At 47.0% G+C, this 6,477-nt stretch overlaps 1 long non-coding RNA gene across 1 annotated transcript; it reads right to left on the bottom strand.

Annotated features, from left to right (window-relative positions):
* Positions 1-1,487: 1,487 nt before the first annotated feature.
* LOC140622389 (uncharacterized) lies at positions 1,488-4,087 on the bottom strand. Its single transcript, XR_012022159.1, has 3 exons — positions 3,871-4,087; positions 2,194-2,391; positions 1,488-1,686 (listed from the first exon to the last, which is right to left on the bottom strand). It is a non-coding gene; the product is annotated as an uncharacterized lncRNA (long non-coding RNA).
* Between the last annotated feature and the right edge of the window lie 2,390 nt (positions 4,088-6,477).

Here is a 6,477-nt window from a genome sequence, read left to right as displayed (position 1 = left end):
TGAGTAAAAATCATAACTTCTCATCTGTCAGAAATCCTATTGAAAAACATTTGGCTTGTTGGCTATTGTATAAAATACTTAAAGCTTTGAACATACAGCTTTCAGCCTAATTTTTAAACACAAATGAGCCAAAGAGCATTGGAAATGCAATGTCTCAAATGTCTGCAAATGTCTCATCCTGATTTTGAGGCCTGACATGGCTCTCATCGAACTAAAATCAAGATGCCTACAGGGCAGTATTTCTATCTGGAAATTCCCAGGGACAACCTTCCCCTGGCCCTTTCCAGCCTCCAGAGGCTGCCTGCATGCCTTGGCTCAGGAGCCCTTCCATCTTCAAAGCTGGGAATGGTGGGCTGAGTTTGTCTAATTCACACTCCCGCCTCCTCTTGCGCGTACAATCCAGGACTCCTGGGATTACACTGGGTCACCTGGAGAGCAAGTCTCAGTCTTACAGTCCTTTACTCAAACATATCTGCAAAATCCCTTTTGTCATTTAATTCATAGTCCGGGACTCTTGTACTTAGGACATGGACACATTTGGGGTTTGTTATTCTGTCTACCATAATGTATTTAATTTGAGACTTCATTTCTTAATTCTTTCAAAGAGACAGGATATCACAAGCAAGAAGTCCAGGCAGGGGAAGGCCCTACAGCCACAGTGGAGACACATGGGAAAGTGGAGGCTATGTTTGGTTAGGTCACAGCGTCATCGGGCATCACTTCCCTGGAATGAAATTTCTGAATCATGACTAGTAAGTGCAAAAGTATGGCACTGCTCATGCTTGGATCTTGAGGGTAGCTGGCTGAGACACAGTAAAGGGGAGGATATGTCCAGGTAGGGAGAGTCCAGCTCACGAAGGAAGCCATGGGATATCCTGGCCAAGCTAACTTTTATACAGACCAACGGGACACTTAAGAGGCCCTGAGGACATGAGAGTATGACCATATTTTCATTTTGAGTAGACAACTCAGGTACCTATTTGAGGCTGAGTTGGAGCAGTGTTCTGTGGGGCATCAGGAATCCAGGAGAGAGACAGAGGATCTTCGTCCTCTGGGGGAGACAGAGAGGACCCAGAGCAGACCTTAGGCTTTAGGCAAAGGTTAAAATCCAGAACTTAACAACAGTTGTGGGAGCTTTGAGGAGAGGAGGCAGGCCAGCCCATGCTCAGACAGTGGTCTTGGATGGCTGCAGGACAGGTACTGCGACCACAGATGGGCCAGAGTGGAGGGTCAGATTTAAGGGCACAGCCCAGAGTTGGTTTGTCATCTATATCTGAGGTCCCTAGTGCAATCGGGGTTATGTTGGGGGCCTAATGTAACTAGTGCATTGAATTAAGAACATGCGGATTATGGCCTCCTGAATGAAGAGGCACGGGCCACCCACACAGGGTGACAGCTAGCTCCCTCAGCATCCAGGCTCCTACTTTGGGGAAGTGAAACTCAGGATCATTCTGGTTGAAGGCGCAGTTTCAATACGCCCACACAAAGAAAGTAAAGCCATAGGTTTATTACTGACAAATCTCAGAGCAGGGGTGCAGAGCCCAGGGAAGGGCAGTCCTCCATCCCAGGTCACAAGCGAGAAGCAGACAGAGGGCAGGGCGGCAGCACCTATTACTTTAAAGAGGTCGAGGTGGAGGTCACCAACTTTTGCAGACTCAGCTCTAAGTGATTTTATTGAAAGGTTTCCTGGGCAAAACAAAGTGGGAACTTCTGTCAGGAATCCTATGCTCGGGTTCTGCTCTAAATGTGAAGATTCTGGGAGCACCTGGGTGGCTCAGTGGTTGTCTGCTTTTGGCTCAGTCGTGATCCCAGAGTCCTAGGATCGAGTTCCACATTGGGCTCCCCGCAGAAGCTTGCTTCTCCCTCTGCCTACGTCTCTGCCTCTCTGTGTGTGTGTCTCTCATGAATAAATAAATAAAATCTTTCAAAATAAATAAATAAATGTGAAGACTCTGGGCTGAGAATCTTCTACCGTAAATGCCCAGGCAGTGCCTCAGAGTGGCTATCCTCTCATCACAAATTTGAAGCCGACCACAGGGCTGCCCCATGCAGGGTCTGATGGGGTAGTCAGGCAGAGAGGAGAATAGAGGCCCTGGACATCTAAGAGGCCCCGGACATCTAAGAGGCCCCGGACACTCAAGTGAGGCCTGTGCATGCTAACCCCAGGGGAAATGCACTGGAAACATTCCTCACCCTCTAAAAGCCTGAACAGGATGAGAATCCTCACATGGTAGCTACTTTGACTTGTCATCTGGACTGGCTCATAGGACACCCAGCAATTATGTTGAACATTATTCTGGTGTGGCTGTGAGGGTGTTTCTGGATCTGCAGACTGAGTCAGGCAGGTGGTCCTTGCCCAGGTGAGTGGGCTGCATCCAGTCTTTCCAAGGCCTGAGTAGAATAAAAAATTGAGTAAGAAATAAATCTCTCCCTACCAAATGTGGCCTTGGACTGGAGCTATACCACTGGCAGTCCTGAGTCTAGGTTTCTCAGCTTCCGTAACTGTGCGGACCAATTCCTTGTAATCCGCAAATCAATAAGCCAATAAGTCAATCAATCAATATCACACACACACACACGCACACACACGCACACCTCGCTATGAGTTCTGTACCTCTGGAGAACCCTGACCTAAATATCCTGTTTAAAATTTGAAAACAATGGTGCCCGGGTGGCTCAGTCGGTGAGGCATCTGCATTCGGCTCAGGTCATGATCCTGCAGTCCCAGGATCAAGCCTGGCATCAGGCTCCCTGCTCAGTAGGGAGTCTGCTTCTCCCTCTCCTTCTACCCCTCTCCCTGCTCATGCTCTCTCTCTCTCTCTCGCTCTCTCGCTCTCTTGCTCTCTCAAATAAATAAATAAAATTCTTAAAAAAAATAAAATTAGAAAAAATAAATAAAAAAAATAAAATAAAATAAAATAAAATAAAATAAAATTAGAAAATAATCAAATTCATGTGAAGCCTGATTTACTTGAGATGAATTGGCATAGCTCAAGCTGTGACGGGCTAGAACACATGAAGGCTGGTTGCTGGAGTGGGGAATGGCCCTGCACCCATATCACCCCCACCCCACATCTCGGGTCCCTGCTGTGTGTGTGGCTCCCATTGCCATGGGCAGAACAGGAAGAAAGACATCTCTCACCAGGTCTGCTCACTCCCACACTGCAGTCATGATCATTAACAAATGGACATTTAAATAAACAACGACATTCAGGAAAGCAAGGAATAAAACAGTTTGTCGAGTCTTATCTTCACCTGCTAGCCTTCTCACCTCTCTACATATCTCCATCTGACCATCACACTCGTTTCTGTCTTGTTTTCCTGTGTTGCACAGGTACTTCCTGTGTCTCACGACCAGTGAGGAATGACTGTGCGCTCCAGTCACACGTCTACCTGGCTGCACCCTCGCACGTCCTTCGCCAGTGACCGATCCATCACACCAGTCACACCAGGGCCCCGATGCAGCGGGCAAGCCCTCTATCCACTTGGCCACCTCCGCTCCTTTTTCTTGGGCTACCCAAGGATTTCAAGACGACACCCTAAAGCTTGACCACCAGGGTATAGAACTCTCATCCGTAAAAAATGCTTTGAAGTTTTAAAAGTCATTGAGAGAAACTAACTTCCATTCTCTCTTAGCTGCAATAAGCCTCCCTCAGAGAAACACATTCTAGCACTGAAATGAGAAAAAAAATAATAAGGTGCTTACCCAATCCATTTTTAAATGTGGAATCAATAAAACCTACTAACTTATTGTTTCGAGGTTACCTTTAAAATGGTACTGAGGGAAGGGTCTGTGTACATTAATGCATGCAAATAATTCAGGATTTAACAAGAGCCTGAAGATTTTCTCAAAGGAAGAAACATACACACCTGCTTTCTCACATGCTCTCCAATTCATCATTGTGTTCTCTTAAACTCTGGGGTGTTGCATTTTAGGGTCCTATTAAATAAATCACAAGAGCATATTATCTGAAATTAGGAACCAGACAGGACAGCAGCTAAAATTAATTCACCATAGTAATCTCCTCCTAAGAAACTCCCCTGGGGGAAAACGTTATATGCCCATTTCCATGGGCAAAGATTTCAATATATCTCTCCTATTAGCTTTACATGCCTAAATCCCTATGCATTAAAATAAAATATATCTATCCTCTCAGAAGAGAAAACTGGAAATCTGTACCGCCCTCTAAATGAGTCCAATTAAATTTAATCAAGTTGCACATCTACATTTTAGAAACCACACCGAAAGGTGGCGGGAAAACGGGTCTAAAGATAGCTGTGCCCGTGTACATTTCCAAACATTTCAACTCCGGCCTCTGCCAAAGAAAAGAAAACCCAAACTGAGAGCTATCAACACAGACACATGCACGCGGAAATCCAATCATCCTAACCCCTTCATCTCGGAGCTACACATGCAAAAATAATAACTGTGTTCAGCGGAAGTGTTGTTAAACACCAGTACCCAAATTCCATTTCATTTCACCTCCAGTGTGTTTAGGGTGGGGGGCACGAAGCGCGCTTGGGTTCGTTGAAGATAATATGATACGGGGCTCGAAGCCCTCCTTGGATTTCAAACAGGTCAACTTGTCAAAGCTTTATGTGGGAGCCAATTACATTAATTTTCCACAGCAGCCAAATACATATTTCATTTCCATCTCCCACAAGAGATGGGGTCCAGGGATCCTGTTTCGAAAGGCTCTTATCACTAAGTAACATTCATACCCCCAAAGGAACCCTTGGCAGCCGGTGGCCCGTGGATGTGATTGAGCGAGGCCGGGCTGCCTGACGCTGCCGCCGAGCCTCTCACAGCCGCACGCGCGCGGGGACAATGGGCTTCCACGTCGGCCACATTGTCAATAAATTTCAATTACACTAATTGCCAAGAGTTCAATGAGTGCACTTTGAAAAGAGGGAGAAAGGAGTATAAAAAAAAAAAAAAAAGGAGCTTATGCCTCGTAGGGCTAAAGAAAAGGAAGTAATAAATAGTCTGTGTTTTCTAATGGGGGCATTCAAGTATTTTTCAACATGGCTTAACCAGATTTTACAAGCTGTTCCCAGCTTCGGGGGATCCTGTTTTACATTTCTTTGTTACTGTCTCCAAACAACATACACAGAAACTCAATTATGTGGTGTTATATTTCAAGGGAGATTTAATTTCTTAGTTTTTTTTTTTTTTTTTTTAAACTCATCAATCTGCTCTTGCTTGGATTTGGATGGATAATGTGCTGAGTGCATTTGGGGAGGCCGTTTTCTGAATGAATGGGGCGGTTTTAAACGCTCACCCCCAGGATGGCACAGGATGCAGGGTGGGTGTCCCCATGACCTGCACCCAAGGAGTGTGCGACATGGAGAAAGGGAGCCCCGTGCCATTCTGGGGGTCACACACCCACGGAGTCGGGCACTCTGACCGGTCTCTGGAAGGTTGGTGGGACTCTGAGCAGTTCTTCACCATTGGACACATCCTCAGCACCATTCACCCTCTTCGGTCTTCATAAGCGAAGAGACAAGAGAAAGCAAGAATGGCCTCACAACCTGTAGGACGATCGGGGTGGCTCCCCGACGCCGGCCTGGGGCCACAGCACCCACTGCGTGCGGTGCCAGAGCACCAGGTGTGGAGGGATGCTCGCTCTGCAGGAGGCTGCTGGCTGGAGGATCCAAACACCGCTTGCGGGTATGTGGTCAGGCCCCCTCTCTGACACCCTCCCTGAGAACCTCGGCGTCCAGGGCACAATGAGGCCAGGAAAAGTAATGAGACAACACACCTGCCGGTTGCTCTTGCGACTGAGTACCAGGAGCTACGTTAGGCTCCCTCCCCGCCAGGTGTGGTCCATCACAGCCCCGTCCAGCAGGAGCCTGGGCGCGGAGGCTCCTTGGTTCGCACCAGGGCCGTCAACCTGCGCAGGCCCCTCTTCCTTTGTAAACTGGAGATAATAGCAACCCCGCGACTTGGCGGGTGCTCTGCAGCAGGCACTGTACTAAGCCCTTTATACGTATTAGCTCATTTCATCCTCAAATTGAATCCTCAGGGTCATCTTTTCTCATCTTCCAACACAAAACCTGAACACCAGAGAAATGTGGTGTTAGTAAATTACGCCTCGGTAATACTTTTAAGTCATTGTATTGCCTCTTGCAAGGATATTTTCATTTTAAACAGTATCTCTCCTTATTGAATGAAAAGCTTTGTGCTCTGTAAAGGGGTTTTCAGCATCAAGGAGCAGATGGGGGAAATTGTAATAGCTTGATCTTTGGAAACATGGTGCTAATTACACCCTGGGAGGATTAACAAGAACGAGGAAGGAGCATGACAGCACTTCTGAACACATCCAAAGGAAGCAGTCGTTGGGCTGCCCTCAATGGAGGCTTGTGTCCTGGTGAACAAAATATTCAACAGTGTGGTACGTGATTCTGTGAATGCCTCGTGCAAAGGAGCTGTCGCCGCCGAGGATGAAGCCAGGGCTATTTGTAATATGGCTTCCC

Source organism: Canis lupus, chromosome 31, assembly GCF_048164855.1.
Source record: "Canis lupus baileyi chromosome 31, mCanLup2.hap1, whole genome shotgun sequence".
NCBI classification, from domain to species: Eukaryota; Metazoa; Chordata; class Mammalia; order Carnivora; family Canidae; genus Canis; species Canis lupus.
Note: the sequence above shows the minus strand (reverse complement) of the source record. Positions and strands in the feature narration are given on the sequence as shown.